We start from the raw sequence: 20,383 nt of genomic DNA, 5'->3' as shown, positions 1-20,383 counted from the left end.
GAAAATTGTGAGATATTAGCTACGTATTTTGAGAAATTGTTGAACTGTGAAAAACCTAAAAATAAATGGCCAAAAGATGATCCAAAGCAATGGAATGAAAACTCAATACCCCCTTACAAAAAGAACTCCGTGAAATAATTACAGACTTAAAGAACAACAAAGCTGTCACAGCAGAGATGCTCAAAAGTAGTGGAGAAATCGCAATCACAATTTTAAGGCAAGGAATGGAAAAGATCTGGGAAATTGAGAATATCCCTGAAGAATGGAAAAATGCTGTCATTCATCCTCTACACAAAAAAGGTGATACAGCAGATCCTAACAACTACCGCATTTCCATCATGCCTGTAACATATAAGACACTGTCTAAAGCACTACAGAAGAGACTTGTGGAACAAGTGGATCACCAACTAGGCAAGTATCAAGCAGGATTTAGGAAGGGAAGATCATACATTGATCAAATCTGGAGTCTGAAACGTGTACTAGAGAATCATCTCTCAACGGATTTGGTAGTGGTTTCTGTAGACTTCAAGGAGGTGTATCATTCAGTCAACAGGGAAGCGCTATTCAATATATTGGTGGAATTTGGAATTGACGCCAAAACAATGGCGATTATTATTAAGCAGACTTTAACTGGGACACATTCGAAAGTTAAGTTCATGGGAGAGATCTCCAAGAAGTTTGAAATTAAAACAGGAGTCAGACAGAGTGATGGACGGTCACCAATTCTTTTCAACTGTGTGTTGGAGAAGATTATCCGGGAATGGGAAAAAGAACTGGACAGAAAAGGACTACTTAACCAAGTATACGTGGAAGATCAAAAAGGGGTGCCTTGCCTTTGCTGATGATCTCGCGCTGCTATCTAGGAATACTGACACAGCAATAGAACAGCTGAATGTACTAAAACTGAAGAGCAGAAAAAGCAGGACTACAGATTTCTTTCAAGAAAAACTAAATATATAACAAACATCAAAACAGCCCCTTGGTACATGAAGACAGAACACGGTAAAATAGAAAGAGCTGATAACTTTAAGTACCTGGGTGAAATAGTGCAATTGAAAACTAATGAAAGAGAAGCAAACAACACAAGATGGGAGAAGATGGCTGCAGCTTTTCGTAGGACATATACAGTGATTGAAACGGAATGTCTGTACGCTAGTGAATGCCTCCAAATGACAGGGAAAGTAGGGGGACAGAGAAGCTGAGAAATTCGAAAGAACGATCCTTCGCCAAATAATGGATCCAAGGATTGTGGACGGACGGTATAGCTGTGGGGAAGCGAAGAATTTTACCTTGACAATGAAAGGCTAATAGAGTCCCCTGATAGAGTCCATGAGAAAATGGCTAAATTCTATGGGCATTTATTTAGAACGGATGAGAAGAGACTAACGAAAATGATTTTCACAATACTAGACAGCAGACCTAAAATGTCGGAAAAATGGTTCAGGGAGGTGAGAAAGGATCTCAATCAGGTGGGATTAAATTCAGAAGGCATCTCAAACCGAACAAAGTTTAGGTCAGTGATCGACAAATTCCAGGGATTCCATGACGAACCAAAACTTAACCATGGGTGGACAGAAGAAAGAAGACAGGCTGCCAGAGAAAGGATGCTAAGTACAGGGCTGTGAAGAAGGTTTCCAGAAACATGTAACTGGCCGTAACGAAAAAATATATATATATAAAATAAGAGTTTTGTCTGTACATTGCTCAGAATTTCAAAAGAACGGTACAGTAGAGTCTCGATTATCCAACTTAAACGGGACCTGGGGTACGTCGGATCACCGAAAATGTCGGATAATACGGAATAACTTTGAAAATGGACTAAAACAAACAGGAAGGCTATACTGTATTATGTACGATGTTTTATGGGACTCTATTTATTGACTTATTAATTCAATTGTACAGTAGATGCAGTACTCTTTTCTTACTAAGCCTGTAGCCATGTGCAGACGTCTCGGCTTGGACTGCAAGAGTTTTGATGTCAGCATCTTGAAATTCAGCCCAGTCTCATCACAATTAAAAATCTGATCACCGGATAATCGTTCAGCAAGAATTTTTTCTTGAAATTGTCTTTTAAATTTCACAACCTCATCGGATTTAGCTGACAGTTTTTCTCCACAGATATTAAGCTGCCCAATGCCGTACCGTTTTTTCCACCGATCAAGCCACCCAGCACTGGCAGTAAAATTAGGGTCCCTTTATTAAACTCCTTCTGGATATACACCGCCATTTCTTGCAGAATGGGGCCAGATATTGCCAAGCCCTTTTCCTGGTTTTTAGTGAAATAAAGAAATAGTGCTTCACTAACTTTTTCGTACTCACTTTTTTCATTGTTTTTTTTTTCTAATTTTCAGTGCATTACTTGTTGCTCTGGTAGAGCACCACTTTTCAATTTATTCCCTCGTATGTTTCCAGTTTCCCACTGTAACACGTCCAACACCATAATCTGAAGCCATTTTTTAAAGAGTTTCCCCTTTGTCCAGTCTCTTTAACCCACTTTACTTGTCTTCCACAGAAACAATCACTTTCTGACGTTTACTCGCCATACTCACAGAGGATATGAAAACTATAACATCCGCACCCGACCAATACTACATTGAACAATCCTACAGCATGACTGCCAGGGCTTGTCCCACAGTCGCACCCTCCAAATCCCGTGTCCCAGAATTGCATCCACCTAAAGATCAAATTAAGACTATCAGTGTCGGATAACACAGAGTGTCGGATAAGTGAAGGTCGGTTGAGCGAGACTCTACTGTATTTCTGTATTGGTCATGTCCACAATAACACGGAAATGCACTTTTTACTTTTCGGTAATTTCTGTCTGTCTGTCTGTCTGTCTATGTAAGTATACGCATCACAAGAAAACTGCTGAAGAGAATTTAATGATTTTATTTATTTAGCGTATGGCATACAAATACATTATTACAAATGAACAACAATAATCAATGAACCAAACTACAAACATACATCTAGACCTTGTATGCAGAGATGCCAACTTTCAAGAAAGGCAATTCATAATGCAGCCGCTAAGGCACCGGGGGGATGGGTGGGGGGTAGTAGTAGAATTTTTTTTTTCGAGATCTTACTAACTTACATATCACTGAAAGCTTGTAGTTCCTGTTTGGTAAACGTACACTGGTGACATGCTTTTTCTTTTGATATCATGTGCATCCTCTGCACTAACAGAGCACTTAATAGTTCGGAGTTCATATTAGCGCGGAATTCAGTCTTGTTCTTCCCGCGCATCTGAAAAGTCGCGGCTACACACACTATAAAACACGTGTGGAAGATTTTGAGGAATGCACTAAACAGGACCATTCTTTCTAGTATTCCTCCCTAAATTTTTGAAGTATTTTTGGTTTATTACTAGCGTCACTAGTCACGGTAACGTAATCACACGTATTTTCCTGCACAAGAAACTGCTTCATTATTTCAAACGTTTCGCATTTGGTAACACACGATTACCATATATCCTAGAAGAGTAATATATGTAAATTTGGCAACTAAAATCGCAATAAAACAGTCACGCACACAGTATTCACAATTAAACGGAGTTTGTCACCTCTTTGCCGCCAAAATAAAGACAAAAGAACTCGCATACTTGCATGGAAGTCTGATCATGTGACGAATAAAGACAACTCCGCAAGATATACCAGTTCACAGGTGTCTATATTTCCGATACTGGAGGCACACACTGTGTTCAGCGCGTGAAAACTCGAAATATTCTTAATCGAGGAACAGGAAAGGGGTATAAATGATCACTGAGAAATCCGGAAATAATATTCTGAGAATTCAATCTGTAATGGCATTCCTTGTGTATCTCTTTGAACACTTCATACACTTAGATTTAAAAATCAACAAAAAAAAAATCATAATTTGTGGTGTGTGATTCATAAAGGCGTAATTACGATGGGCAATTCGTAATTAGTATGACTGAATCGTAATAGTTGGCTTCTCTCTGTATGTACTCAATACATTTTGGGGTTGCTAACAAGAAGTCTTCATATGCCCCTCCATTTGCTCTGATGCTGCATTCCTCTCCGATGTTTTTACTAGTTTGTCATGGTGCACCACAGTCGCATATCGGTGACGACAGCATTCGCCATTTAAAAAGTTAATCCCCACATCTTCCGCGTCCTGTCCTGAGTCGGTTGAGCCTTGACCATACCCTGCAAGGTTGATCAAACCCTGGAACTGTCTTATCGATGCATGGCATTTCCAGGCATGTAGCTGGAGCATTTTGCATCCATTCTTCCCTCCAGGAATCGGTGATGTTGAACCCGATGTGATTGATGTCGGCTGCAAGAGGTGGATGTCTCGGAGTCGTTTGATTTTGAGGTCCGAGATGTCAAGAGTGTACCGGTAGTCCAGGGTTCGCTAGGATCTTGTTGTATTCTCTGATCAAAGCTACTTTCCTTTGCAGGTTATGGGGTGTTATGTTACTTAGGACAAGCAACAAGATGGTGGAAGTATACCCGACTGTTCCTGTAATAATGCGCATAGTACTATTAAGTTGGACATCAACTTTGTTAGTATGGGCGCTGTTCAACCATACTGGTGAGCAGTACTCCGCCGCAGAGTATACCAAGCTCAACGCAGACGTCCACAGAGTTGTGGTGGATGATCCCCATGTGGTTCCACAAAGCTTTTGTATGATGATGTTTCTTGTTCTCAGTTTCGCAGCAGTTTTTGTGAGATGTGATTTAAATGACAGGGCCTCTCTAGCGTGAGTCCCAGATATTGTTGGTTCCTAATTGTGGATAAGTTGTGTACCATCGTCCGACTCGTTGGCTGAACGGTCAGCGTACTGGCTTTCGGTTCAGAGGGTCCCGGGTTCGATTCCCGGCCGGGACGGGGATTTTAACCTTAATTGGTTAATTTCAATGGCACGGGGCTGGGTGTATGTGTTGTCTTCATCATCATTTCATCCTCATCACGACACGCAGGTCGCCTACGGGCGTCAACTCGAAAGACCTGCACCTGGCGAGCCGAACATGTCTTCGGACACTCCCGGCACTAAAAGCCATACGCCATTTCATTTCATTTGTGTACCATCAAAGTAGACTTCCAGAGTCCTATTGGATTGTCTGTTGTTGAGATGGAAGCAAGTAACCTCTGTTTTTGATGCATTCGGTCGAAGCCTCCACTTACGAAAATACTCTGCAAGCACAGACAAATCAGATGTTAGAGTTTCTTCCATGGGTTCAAAGTGAGTGTGCCTAGTTGCAATGACCCAATCATCAGCATATCCAAATATTTTCCTGACAGTTTCCTGCATATCAGCAATGTAAAGGCTAAAGAGCAGTGGGCCTAGAACAGAACCTCGAGGGAGAACATTTTGGAGGAATTTCTGGCTACTGGTTTTGTTTCCCATAATAACCTGAAATCCTCTGTTTCCAATCATGTTATCAAAAAGCTTCGTAATTTGTTGGCATGGAATGATCTTCATCAGCTTGTAGAGTAGGCCTTGCTGCCAGACGGTGTCGTAGGCTGCTGATAAATCAATGAAAGCCGCAGATGTTTTCATCTTCTTCTGAAAGTCTGCTTCAATATGTGACGCGAGTGCCAAAACTTGATCTGCGCAACTTTGGTTGGGACAAAAGCCAGCTTGTTATACAGGGATCACCAAAGGTATTGTTTGGCTAATCCTATTAATCAATACTCGTTCCAAGAGTTTATATATAACACTAAGTAATGCAATTGGACGGTAGCTTTGCACAAGATCTGCACGTTTTCCTGGTTTAAGGAGAGCAATTATCTTGGCACATTTAAACTCTTCAGGTATGTAAAGTCGGAGGATGAGCCACTACAATGTAGGATATAAATAATTTTATTCACGCCGAGTGAAATGGTAGTTTAGGCGAGGGCCTAAAATTCAATTTTTAAATATTTATATTATTAGTGGTCCTATTGATAAATACTACATAACATAAGTTACATAGAATGAAATTATCGAACAGTTAACGCATTTCCCGGCATAATCGTCACCACCGCGTAATCGTCGCATCCTTCATTTTCAATACAAAAATCGGACTTTAAATATTTAATCGCATAATAGTCGCACGTCCAAATTTTGTTCACCAATCTGGTTAAAAGGTAAATGGAACTGCAATGTGTAAGTTGCACATGAATGTGCAATTTAAATACGTGTATGGTTTATGGGCAATTTGGCAACAAAGTCACATTTGCGAGATGTTGCACAACGTATAAATAAATAATACTGGTATATGTACGACGCATGGCTTAACGGGTAGCCTATCGACAGTTTGACAACACGGTCGTGAGACAGTGTACAATTTATTCACCACCTACACATTATGAGTTCTCATTTGAAATAGGTAAGGCTGTAAGTTACCGCTTATCGGCAACGTCGCCAGAAAATACCGGTACCAACACACACTTGTCTTCTAGTAGACAAGAGGTCTGATAGAATTCTGCGTTATTAAAACCACCCGCCCCCCTACGCAACAGTCGCGAAGGACCTTGGCGTAGCAAGCGGCCGCTGCTCAGCCCCAAGGCGTGCAGATTACAAGGTTGCGTGTGGTCAGCACGACGAATCCTCATGGCCGTTATTCTTGGCTCTCTAGACTGGGGCCGCCATCTCACAGTCAGATAGTTCCTCAATTGTAATCACGTAGGTTGAGTGGACCTTGAACCAGCCCTCAGATACAGGTAAAATTCCCTAACCCGGCCGTGAATTGAATCCGGGGCCTCCGTGTAAGAGGCAGGCACGCTACCCGTACACCATGGCGAGGTTCCTGCGTTATTGCGCACGAAGTGAAATCCAAGACGATCAACGCAGATTTCCACGGAATTATTCAGCTCACGATCAGCCGAATTATTTACGATGTCTCAGTTGTCATCGCTATACTCTTATCTTACTACTACATCACAAGTGTCCGGGCATGGGATGAAAACTTTTACCCAAGCAGTCAAGATAACTATTATCCAATGGTAAAGTTTTATTTTATAAACTCGTCAGTAATGTAATATAAAATCATCAATAACTGGGAAGAAATATTAACCTAATTACCGTATGTTTAAAAGAAATTGAAAAAATGAATGTTTGTTACTGACGTCGGAACACGACCAACTACAGTAGATCTACACCCCGCTAGCTAGAGCGATGTATGAAGATGTCCGTGCCCTGGTTTGCAAGCTTTGTGCAAGCGCACTAGTGTGTCGCAACCAACGAGCTCAACTGATAAATTGCTGCATGCTTCCTTGCTGCCTAACAGTATTAGCTGCTCTGGAATGGACAGATCACAGATGCATTTACTTGTTTATGACTGGCGTGATTACTGCAGACATGTGTGCGTGAGAATTTAAGTTTGTAATTTGTGTTTGGGGTGTTTGTAGAAATAATTTGTTTTAACAGTGAACAATTACGGAAAGTCATTTATATTGCAAAACATTAACGTGTGAAGCATTTATAAGCAATTATGGGTAAATATAGAAACTATTCTGCGGGCTTCAAGCTAAGCGTAATTGCCTTCGCTGAACAGCACGGGAACAGAGCTGCAGAAAGAAAATTTTCAGTGAGTGAAAAGTTGGTGCATGACTGGTGGAAATGAAAAAACAAGCTAAAAAGCACAAACCCTTCTAGACGTGCGTATAGAGGCCCTAAAACAGGAAAGTTTCCAATAATTGACGAAGAAGTGTTTATGTACGTCAATGAAATACGTAGCAATGGCTGCAGTGTATCATATCAAATGTTACAAATTAAGGGACGGGATGTAGCGTGCAAACACAACATAACTCAGTTTAAGGTGAGTCGTGGGTGGACTAAGGGGTTCATGCGACAACACAATCTGTCAGTGCAAAGGAGAACAACACTAAGCCAAAAGTTGCCTGCTGATTACACGGACAAGAATGCAAATTATCACAGATTTGTCATACGTTTGCGCAGGAAAACTTCATACTTGCTTTCTCAAATCGGTAATGCCGATAAGACTCCAATCTTTTTTGTTATGCCTTGCAACAGCACTATTGCGCTAAAAGGATCACGGAGTGTATTAATGAAAACCAGTGGTAGTGAGAAGTTGCAATGCACGGCAATGCTAGCCATTATAGCTGACGGAAGAAAATTGCCACCTTACATCATTTTCAAGAGGAAAACAATGCCTAAGAATATACAGCTTCCCTGTGGAATTCATGTACGAGTGCAACCAAAGAGTTGGATGGACGTAGAACTCATGCTGGACTGGGTTAAAACTGTGTGGGATAGAAGACCCGGTGCACTACTAAAACAACCAGCTCTGCTTGTTTTAGATAGTTTCCGAGGTCACTTCGTGAACGAAGTGAAGCAAGTTCTCAGTAAAAATAAGACACAACAGATAGTCATTCCTGGTGGCCTAACATCTGCTTTGCAGCCACTAGACGTATGTATTAATAAACCCTTTAAAGACCACTTACGTTGATTTTACGAGTGGATGATGAGCGGCGATCAGCAATTGACGCCCGCTGGAAATATCAGGCGTCCACCCTTAGACTTGTTATGCTTGTGGGTGATGAAGAGTTGGATCTTATACCGCCCTAACTAGTCTCTAAGAGCTTCAAAAGGACTGGGATTTCGTCTAATGCACTAGACGGATCCAAAGATGACGCAGTGTGGCAGAGAGACGAAGAATCTGATACTGGCATTAACAGCGGCGAGGCCGGCGCATCAGATACCGAAACCTGCGATAGCGACACAGAAGATTTGGAATACATTGTGTACCGGTAAGTCCGTATTTTAAAACAAAGCGATAATTTTTTGCACGTGTAATATTTTAACTTTAATACTCAAATTAATGACAATTAAGTTAATACCTTCATTTTTATTTTCAGGTTGGAAAAACGTTCGCCGAATTGTTGCGAATAATTATGAATTTTATTTTAGACTATTTTAATTATTTCGAAGTATAAACTCGAGTATTACATACATCTTAAATTTGTATCAAATACAATTTAGTTATAAATACACTAGCTGATGTAACCGTGCTTAGGGGATTCTCAGAAAGACCGACTTTGTGTGGCTTTCCTAACTGAAGTCAACATAGATCATTACAAAAAATGTCAGTAGGAATGTAGCGATTAAAAGCAATGTTATCATACAAAATACTCGATCAAATGAAAAACCTCACATTTTGTCACTTATAACGAACAGTACTATGGTGCCGATCTAACAGTCCAGAGTTTCACAGCTGGAATGACCAGGATGAACCAGTGTATTACGTGCCAGTAGTATCAGAAAATGTATGTATCAGAGGAATGGCACACTAAAGAAGAAAGTTATCCAACTCCAGAGTTACTTCCCGCCAATATTCAGGCATGCTGTTACACTCGGTTCGCCCGGGCGAGTTGGCCGTGTAGTTAGGGGCGAGCAGCTGTGAGCTTGCATCTGGGAGATAATAGATTCGAACCCCACTGTCAGCAGTCCTGAAGATGGTATTCCGTGGTCTCCCATTTTCACACTAGGCAAATGCTGTTATGTACCTTAAGTAAGGCAAAGGCCGCATCATTCACACTCCTAGCCCTTCCCTATTTCATCGTCGCCATAAGACCTATCTGTGTCGGTGCAATATAAAGCAAAATTTTAAAAATACTGGTTCAGCAGCAGTAATCCTAACTATCATAGATGAGTGGCAACAGAAGACACAAAGCACATCACAACACACAATGGTCAATATAATGTTATTGTTGATCAGTTTTATCAGCATTCTATATTGTAGGCCTTCACATTTAGTTTTCTTTCGACTCTGTGATATTCGGGCGTCTTATAAAATTATTTATAGCGTAGACTGTAGTTCCTTATTCTTCGACTTTACATAACGATTTTCATTAAATACTGTTTACCCATTTTCTCGTGACTCGGCGGTAGTACGGACTCAGTAACAAAAATCCAAATCCTTGAATATCTTTGTGATCTTTGCCAGTATGGTAACAATGCATAAGACATAAACGATCAAAAATTTAATGCTATGTAACTTTAGTTATGTAGTATTTATCGATATGACCACTAATAACAAAAAAAAAATTGTGAGAATTAAATTTTAGGCCTTCCCCTAAACTACCATTTGTCTCAGCGTGAATACAATCATTTATAGTCCAGATTGCAGTGACTTATTTCGCGACTTTCCCTACTGATTTTCATTAAGATATGACCAGTAATAAGACAAATATAAATTTAGGCTTTCCCCTAAACTACCATTTCACTCAGCGTGAATACAATAATTTATGACGTAGATTATATCGGCTTATTACACCGACTTTGCATACCGATTTTCATTAACATAGACCAATAATAACATAAATATTTGAAAATTAAACTTTATGCCTTCCCTTAAACTACCATTTCACTCAGCGTGAATAAAATTATTTATGGCCTAGATTATAGCGACTTATTCCCCAACTTTGCATACCGATTTTCATCAAATTCTCTTCAGCCGTTTTCTAATGAGGCGTGTACATACATACATACATACATACATACATACATACATACATACATACAGAAATTACGGAAAAGAAAAAAATGAATTTCCTTGTTACTGTGGACATGACCGATACAGAAATACCATTCTTTTCAAATTCTGAGCAATGTACAGACAAAACTCTTATTTTATATAGATTTTTTGAGAAATACAAAATACTGGTATTAAAAATTCTTCGTATAATGCTCGCACCCTACTATTTTTTTGAATATTTTGGTATAAAAAGTGTGACGATTATGCCGGGAAATACGGTATGTCTCATACATTCTTACTGTACCAGCTATGATGACACAGATATTCATTAAGTTCGATTTTTGTTGCTAAGTCCACATCAACGCTGAGCCACGAGAAAATGGACGAACAGAATTTAACGAAAAATGGTATATAGAGTCGGGGAACAAGAAACTATAGTCTAAGCTATAAACAATTTTACTGACCCTGGATGAAATGGCAGTTTAGGGGTAGGTGCCTAAAATTTAATTTTTCAATACCTATGTTATTGGTCCAACAGAAAAGTACTACATAACAAAAGTTGTAGAGAATACAATTTCCGATCATTTATGTTAAATTCAGTTTTACCGTACCAACTATGATAAGAGTAGTATTTCAGAGTAGGAAGAAAACTAAATGTGAAGGCCTACAATATCGAAAGCGCATAACATTGATGAACAATAACATTACATTGACCATTGTTTGTTGTGATGTTCCTTGCCTCTTATGGAGCCACTCAGCTCCTACAGATGAGATTACTGTTGTGTACCGAGTATAACAGCCTGACTGAATATTGGCGGGAAATAGCTGGGGAGTTAGAAAACTTTTTTCTCTAGCATGCCATTCCTCTGGTTCATCATGGTATTACAGCTATTCGATCCCTACTCTGACACGCTGTTTTGAATGAGCAGTATGCACATTTGGCAGAGACTCACTTAGTAATAGTAGTATGACCTGGTCTAGAATTACAATTTAGGCCTATTCCAAATTATAGCACCACAATTCACTAAATAATTCAAAATTCAACCCTGAAAAGAGCCGTTTCTCAAGACAAGCATCTTCCTCTTCACTTTTATTAAATTCTACATTCATTTTATTCCAAATTAGCAGTGAAGAGGGGTTTTCTCCTCTGGCTTGGAAGAAAAATTTGGCTCTAAGTCAGATAGATTTTTCCGCTGCCAGTGTAGCGAAATGAGATTTCTCGACTCATCGGGTACTCCTAGGAAACAGATTATTAAAAGGGCTAGATTTGCTCTGGGACTCTCCAATGTTCGCCCCCACCCCACCCCTGCAAAAAATGGACAAAGAGTGTTCACGGATGTCTGTGGCTTGGTCATTCTAGCTCTGGAACTTTTGATTGTTATATCGGCAGCGTAGTATTGTTCGCTAAAGTGAGAAAAATAATATATAAGTAATAATAATAACAACGTAAACGTTTCCACCTTTTCAATACTAAAATATATTCACAAAATTATAAATTACACGGTACTAGTTTCGACCCATCTAGGAGTCATCATCAGCCGTATTGGAGCAAAGATCACTTTTGGCGAAATCCTAAGAAAATGTTATTTTAAAGAATAACAAGTGAAATGAGATATTATGGTAATAGTTAATAATACAAGGAATATACCAACAATAAGAACATGAACGTTTTATACAATACTTCACACATCAACAAGACCAGCAGTTTTTTTAAATCAGGAGTTTATAGGATCAAATGTACCACCTGTAAAAAAACCTACATCAGGCAAACCGGGAGAAACTTCATTATCAGATACCACGAACACACTAACGCAATAAAATACAACAGGTTTTCAGCCATCGGCCAACACATGCAAGATTATAACCATAATTTCACCAATATTGAACAAGACATGGACATCCTCGTATTAGCAAACAAGGGCCCTTTACTCAACATAATGGAAAATTACTACATACACCTAGACCAATACTTTAATGCCAGTCACAATCTCAATGAAATCTCAGAGAAACCCAACATACTCTTCGATCTATTTATCACTTTCCTCAGAAACAATAATGCAGCCAACCTAAACTCAATCCTAAATTTAATCAAAGGTACTTATCCAAGACAATTACACTTTCTCCCGCACCCTTCAGCCCCACCTAAAGCCCTCTTCCTAAGCCATATATAATTTTATATATGTCATTTCAACACAAGAACTTACTGATTTCAATGATTATAATTTTTACAACACCCCATTTATACTTTATTCTTTGTTAAAAACCTCTTAATATGTATATTCCTTGTATTATTAACTATTACCATAATAACATCTCATTTCACTTGTTATTCTTTAAAATAACATTTTCTTAGGATTTCGCCAAAAGTGATCTTTGCTCCAATACGGCTGATGATGACCCCTAGATGGGTCGAAACTAGTACCGTGTAATTTATAATTTTGTGAATATATAATTTAGTATTGAAAAGGTGGAAACGTTTACGTTGTTATTATTATTACTTATATATTTTTCTCAGTTCAATACAGACCAAAAACATGAAATTCATAACCATTAAAGTGAGAAAACGCGTGGTCTTTCATTTGATTATTTCATATTGGTTTTAATCATGCCATTCCTACTGACGTCATTGTAATGGCCTATGTTCCTTTCACTTGGGAAAAAACCACTAAAACAGTCTTTCTGAGGATGTAAAAAAGCAGGTGGAGAGTGTCTGCTATTATAATGAAAACTCCCCAACCTGATAGTGACAGACAGTAGGCAAGCGGGCCTTCCATTACAATGAAAATTCCCTAACCCAGTCTTCGTATGAGAAAAGACGTCTGGTGACTTCCCCATTGTGTTTCTAGGGTAATGTTAAGAGCTATGCAATATAATACAATCTTGCTCACAAGGTGTACACTACCTAACCTAAAATTCTGTATACAATGTGGAAATCCATAGCGAAGCACGGGGTACATCAGCTAGTATATATATAACAACAACACTCTGCAAATAACCTCACTCCTTGTGGGTGGGGTTAACTTCCAATAAGTAACCGGGGGAACCTGACCCCTACAGAGCGCGTCCCCAGGTGGCGGATAGGGGGGCCCCTACAGTATGTAGGGCTGGTTGAAATAACCAATACAACCCGCAGACCAACAGGTAGCCCAATTCCTGGGGGGTTTTAACATACTGGGACACCCTCTCTCCAGGGGTCATAAATATGGAGGGCCCTTGCCCTGGGTTAAGGGTGAAGACCTCAACGGCATCTACGGCGGAGATGAAGGACTTCGGTACAGTGGAGATGGCGGAAGAGGCAACCCATCCTTCTGGGGTGTACAGACTGAACCTACTGCCTTGTAGGACGAGGAAGGCATCCTCAAAGCCTAAGGGAGTAAACCCTGAAAGAAAATCCTCTTATGCGTTAGGCCTAGCAAGTCAGCAGGAGAGTACTGAGTACAGTCACTTTCAATAAGAAAAAGAGCCTCAGAAAGAAGATTATAGACCAGACTGACACGTTCCTCTCAGACAATTGTAAAGTATGATGACCATAAGGCTGATATACATTGTTCTAAAAGAAAACCCCAAATAAAAAAGAGACCCAAATACCGAATTGGAACTATGAACATTCTATCATTAACTGGAAAGGCAGAAGAACTACTTGACATGATGGATAGAAGAAAAATATCAATATTGGGATTGAGACCAAATGGAAAGGGATTGGAAGTAAGACACTTTGTGGAGGATATAAATTATACTGGAGTGGACAGGAGAAGGTAGCAAAAAATGGTGTTGGATTCTTAATAAACAAAGAGACTGATGCTACAGCTGAAAGTTATCTGCAAAAGTGATAGAATCATTAAAATGTTTGTGAAACTGGAGAACACTAAGTACACCGTCATACAAGTGTATGCCCCACAGACAGGCTGCAGTGAGGAAGACAAAGAGAAATTTTGGCAAGACCTGGAAGATACAGTTAATGAGGAAAATATTATTATTATTATTGGAGATCTAAATGCGCAAGTTGGGGTAGACAGACTTGGGTACAAGAACATCATTGGTCCACATGAATTTGGACAAAGGAACCCAGAAGGAGAACAACTATTAGATCTGTGCAGAAGAAATGATTTTATCATCAAAAATACATTCTTCAAAAAAAGAGACAGTCACAGAATAACAAGGTACAGTTGGGATGCCCAGTATAGAACACTGAATGATTACGTAATCACGAATAAAGATGGTGGCAGGTACATCACAGATGCAAAGGTCATCCCTAGTGAAAGCATGGACAGTGACCACAGATTGTTGGTAGCAGACTTCAAACATAAGACTAATGAAACGCAGAAAATTATTATGAAAAAACCAAGGGTTAAAACTTGGAAGTTGTAAGAAGTCCAAATAAAGGAAGAATAGAAACTAAGGATTCAACAGAGTTTGCCGAAGGGTGAAGTAACCAGCGTTAATGAAGAGTGGAAGGCCTTCAAAGACACCTATGAGGAGTTACAAGTTCTATCAAAAGAAAAAAAGGAGACACCATGGTGGAATGATAGAGTGAAAACAGCGGTGAAAGAAAGAAATCAAATAAAGAAGGCACTGGACAAGGAAAATCAAAAACAGGGACAAGAACGAAATGAACAAGAAATACAAAGACTTCAAGGAGTATACAGGAATAAGAAACTTGCTGTAAAGAACATTATAAGGGAAGAAAAAGAGAAGAAATGGAATGAGTTTGCAGACAAACTGGAAGAGGACAGTAGAGTAAATATGAAATTACTATACAGAGTAGTGAAAAACAAGCGAAGGGATCAAGAGACCATAAAAGCAATTGACGTCAGAAAAGTTGGATGGCGCAGCCACGCGGTAGAATGTTGAAGCTGCAACATAGTGACTGGTGAGGTTTATTTACATGGCGAAGCATTGGCGTTGTGATGGAAACAGAAAGAAAATTGTCAAATTTGAGGAGGTACTGCTCTGTATATGGTTGCAAATAGTATAAAACGGATGCGAAATCTCTTCACTACTTCCCTGTACAAAAAGTTCAGAGAGAAAGATGGGCTTCCGCGCTGTTAATTAGAAAACACGTTACGCGATACATGACAGTGTGAAGTCTGCATTCTCGTGAAGACGACTTCTTTCCACAGCGTAGGTACCGGTACTGTTTATTGTACTCATTGATAGTTATTGTCTCTAATTTATATTCACAAAGATTTAGCTACATCAAAAATACTGATAAACTTGTAGCCTAATACTTCTGTGTCGCAGATAGAATGTAATCCGCTCTTTGTAAACTTCTTCATACGTGTAACAGCAGACAGTGAATTAACTATCTACATGTGAGTAATATCTTTAACTGGTTGTAATTAAGCACTGCATTTAAATTGCCTATAAAATACTTCTATCAATGAAAGAAAATATGTAGTATTTTGCCATCATAAATTAGCTTTTTTTTCTATTTGTTTTACGTCACACCAACACAGATAGGTCTTATGGCGACGATGGGACAGGAAAGGTCTAGGAATGGGAAGCAAGCAGCCATGACCTTAATTAAGGTACAGCCCCAGCATTTGGGAAACCACAGAAAACCATCTTCAGGGCTGCCGACAGTGGGGTTCGAACCCACTATCTCCCGGATGCGAGCTCACAGCTGCACGCTCCTAACCGCACGGCCAACTCGCCCGGTCATCATAAATTAGAAGCCATAACTTAATTATTTGGTAGAATTGGACAAACCAAGTATTCTTCAACCACAAACAGCTGTAACTGTAGAGGTTAGAGTACTCTTAGATTATAATTTTCAAACTTTGCTCTGCATATTGTGTAGGTAGTTCTAATTTTTATACTTATTATTGTCGGTTCTAAGTTCTAACTTTTGTGCTGATCGTAAAAAATGGAAGAATATTAAGATTAGGATGTGGGCTGTTCCAACACAAGCCTGTATAAAGCCTAGGATTTATTTGCTTTACAACATTTACTTAGTAGAATTATTATTTTATTTCTTCCCCAAGATTACAGTTTACAAGACAGATAACTCCCCCGTAACCTGGCTAAGGCTTTGGCATGGACCAAATCAACAAGAAATTACTCCATAGGCCTAACCTCTAATAGTGGAAAATTACAGTAGCTTAACTGTTAAGGTGAATTAGTGTGTCAACGGTAACATTTCTCTGACAAACCCGCTTTACATGTACAGCTGCACTACACATTTTCACTCCCTTTGTTCAAGACAACATTAACTTTGTGGGGTTTGGAATCGATGTGGGATGATTGTAAACACAACGCTACAACACCAGTTTCATCTTCTGTTTCAAACTTTTTACCTACACATATCAAGTAATTACGCTTGAATATTTCTTCCCCTTCCACTAATGGACGCGTGAAATCTCCAACAACTCTCAACAGTTGCGCATACGACACCAAAGACATTTTGAACACTATAAATCCTACAGATGCACACCCGATCACTGTCGTGTTTACTTCCCGTCACTATCTCGCCGCCACTTTGGAAACAGCTGACCGTAAGCTCCTCCCCCGTTTCGGACGTCAATAGAACGTGATGATGGAACTCTGGCACAAGAAGAGGGAGGAATTAAACAAGAACTCAAGATCTATTTAAAAAAAGCTGCTGAATGGAGATACGGAAAACATAACGGATAGAGGAGAGCCAAGTCGAGGAACCACAACTGAACCACCAATTACATGGCTTGAGGTTGAAAATGCGCTCAAGAGCATGAAGAAAGGAAAGGTAGTGGGCATAGATGAACTAAGTGCAGATATGCTGAAAGCAGCAGGAAAATACTATTCCAGAGGACTGGAAGATGGGCATCACTGTACCTCTGTTTAAGAAAGGAAGCCGAAGAAAATGTACTAATTACCGTGGTATCACACTACTGTCTCATGTCCTGAAAATATTGGAAAAAATACTAGAGACCAGAATCAGAGATATTGTTGAACCAATTTTGGAAGAAGAGCAGTATGGTTTCAGACCAGGAAGGTCAACTACAGACCTTATATTTGCAATTAGGATGCTAATGGAAAAATACTGGGAGAAGAACAAGCCTTTATTTCTAATATTTTTGGACACTGAGAAAGCATACGACAGTGTACCAAGGGAAAGAATTTGGCAATGCATGAAAGAACTTAAAGTGCGAGACAGCCTCATAGACAAAATGTTGTATAGTGGGAATAGAAGCTGTATTCAAGTAGGATGTGGTTTGTTGCACTGGTTTGAAACAAAGAGAGGAGTGCAGCAGGGCAGCTCATTGTAACCACTTCTATTTATTATTGCAATGGATGTAGTAATGAAATCTATTAAAAGGAAAGAACATGGAGATATCAAAGCCTTCACATTTGCAGATGATGTTGCAATCTGGAGTGACTCCGAAGAGGAATTGGGAGAGAGAATGCAAAGCTGGAATGAGGAGTTTAAGAAATATGGTTTAAACATCAGCAAGACCAAGACGGTGGTGATGAAAGTGTATGGGGAAGGAGCAAGACCAACAGTCATGTTAAATGAAGCCCACTGGACAGTTTTCAAATACTTGGGTAGCGTTATATCAAATGACAACCTAGCAAAACATGAGGTGAACAATCGAATCAATAAGGCAACACAATTTTACCACCAGGTAAGACACCTGCTGTGGGATGATTGAATACCCATGAAAACAAAAAAGATACTGTACAAATCCTACTATACAGCAATTCTTACACACAGTCTCGAAACCACAACACTGACCAATAGATATAATTCCAAACTTCAGGCAGCTGATATAAAATTCCTATGCACTACGATCCAGAAAACCAGGAAAGACAAGATTAGGAATCAGAAAATTAGAGAAGAAGTAGGAATAGATGATTCTCTCTTCAATAAGATTCAGATATCAAGACTTAAGTGGTTTGGTCACATGAAGAGGATGCCAGTAAACAGAACTGCAAGGAAGGAATTTGACATACAAGTAGAAGGAAGACGACCCGTGGGAAGGCCACGAAGGAAATGGATAGATTTAGTTAAGAACGATGTACTGCTGAGAGGTCATGATTGGGACAAGTTGGTGGAGGAAGAATGGTACAAGGACAGGATGAGATGGAGGAGGCTCATATACCATACCCGGGAAACTGGAGATGGTTTAGGATGATGATGATGGTAATAACAACAACTATGAATGTATGTATTCATTTTTAAGACTTTCGTCTGACAAAGGGATGTTAAAATGCTCTATAAAGTAAACTGTAAAAGGATGCTCTTTACTGGGCCTCAGAATGTACTTATCCTTGTTTTATTGTGTAAGAGAGAGAGAGAGAGAGAGAGAGAGAATCTATTTCTGCTTCCCCCCATTTGGAGGCTGCCAAAAAGACAAAGCTAAAGTTGATTGACAACTGCAAGGGTCCCATAAAATATGTCTATAAATTATTGGTATACCATATTATAGGCTTCGTATTAATAAAAATCATATCAGTCAATAATTTTGAAATGCATGAGGAACTCCTTATAGCACAAAAATATAGCTAAGACTAGTTGTTAACGAGCCCTCCAGGGCTGCTAACCCAATGTCCTTAATAAATTGGTTATCCAAATTAAATTTCTTACAAAAGTTGTGAAATGTGTGATTAATGGTGCCTCTTGCTCCTATCGTCAATCCTCAAACTTCTATGGAGTCCAGATGATATTTTTCAGTATAAAATGGAATTGTAAGTTCATATATATCACATTTCTCCTTGCGTTCATCATATGGTTGAGTGGATGATGCCTCGGTTCTAATTGTAGGGTCTATTATGAACCCTTTACCTGAGCCCGGTGGTATAGCTATTGTGTCAATCCTGGCAGGTTGATCCAGCCAGAGACAATCCGTGTACCTCCTTGTAGACTGTACAATGCTTTTCTCTTAGGGCTGCAGGCAGCAATCATAGATATTATATGATTATGTCGTGAATTCCGTAGTGTGACATTTAATAGACAGGAACCCAAGACGTGACCAAGTGTTTCAATCTCACTGTGGCAACGCCGACAGAGTGTCTTGGGACCTGCCAGGTATTGCACGAATTGGAACTACATTTGCTGTCAGTTTTACGGCATTTCTCCAGTCACTGCTGGTTAAAACCTTCGGGTTTCCTTAACCACTGATTGGCTTGTGTGTATTTCTTACATAGTATGACACCCCCCTTTTGTGGTATGGCACACCAGTCATCGAATTCTTTCTCACGTCGTAGGAGCGAGACCTTGACTGATTCGTATTCAGGAGTAGGCCAAGTTTTTCGAAGCACTTCTCTGTTTCTGTTTGGAGGTCTCTGGTATAGTTAATGTGTATATTGTAGGATCGATGGAGAACTTGCATTTCAAACGAAGTCCAATTAAATAATTATATGTTTCAGATTCAAGTGTAAACTTAACCCAAGGATCCATTTTGTTCAAATGTGGTGGTACTATGATCAATTATGCTGAAAATGTCATCTACATAACACGTCCACAAGAAGATTCCTTTAACTTGTATAAACGACTTTTGTAACCAGTTCAATATATTCTCAACACCAACTACATGCAAGTTGATAATGGTTATGTTTTTATTCGGCACTGGACAGAAAGATCAAGAACTACCCAGTGCTTTATAACATGTGAATTTTAATGTATCCTTGTTTTATATTTTGTATACTTCGTCTTATGATTATGGATAAAGATGTCCCAATGGGATGAAACAAGTTCCACTTTACTAAAATAATGTTATTCTGAGAAGAATAAAAGCAAGTGTATTTTTACCTAAAAATACCGTAACATTCTCACTGCAGAGAGGTTTGGAATTTAATCCAGGCTTTTGGCATGCTATCTAGTGATTAGAAATTGCATACCACCAACCATCATCAAAATGAAAAACCTTGATGATTGTTATCAGATTCCCCTTGATTTGATTTTCACCAAGAACTGATGATGACTCCAAGGGAGTCGAAACCGATCTTCTTATAATTTA

At 39.3% G+C, this 20,383-nt stretch overlaps 1 protein-coding gene across 10 annotated transcripts in view; it reads right to left on the bottom strand.

The window, feature by feature from the left end:
- Tlk (Tousled-like kinase) overlaps positions 1-20,383 on the bottom strand; it is an 883,856-nt gene that overhangs the window by 268,718 nt on the left and 594,755 nt on the right. The window lies entirely within an intron of this gene.

Source organism: Anabrus simplex, chromosome 5 (assembly GCF_040414725.1).
Source record: "Anabrus simplex isolate iqAnaSimp1 chromosome 5, ASM4041472v1, whole genome shotgun sequence".
Taxonomy (NCBI): Eukaryota; Metazoa; Arthropoda; class Insecta; order Orthoptera; family Tettigoniidae; genus Anabrus; species Anabrus simplex.
This window is presented reverse-complemented; position numbering and strand designations above follow the sequence as displayed.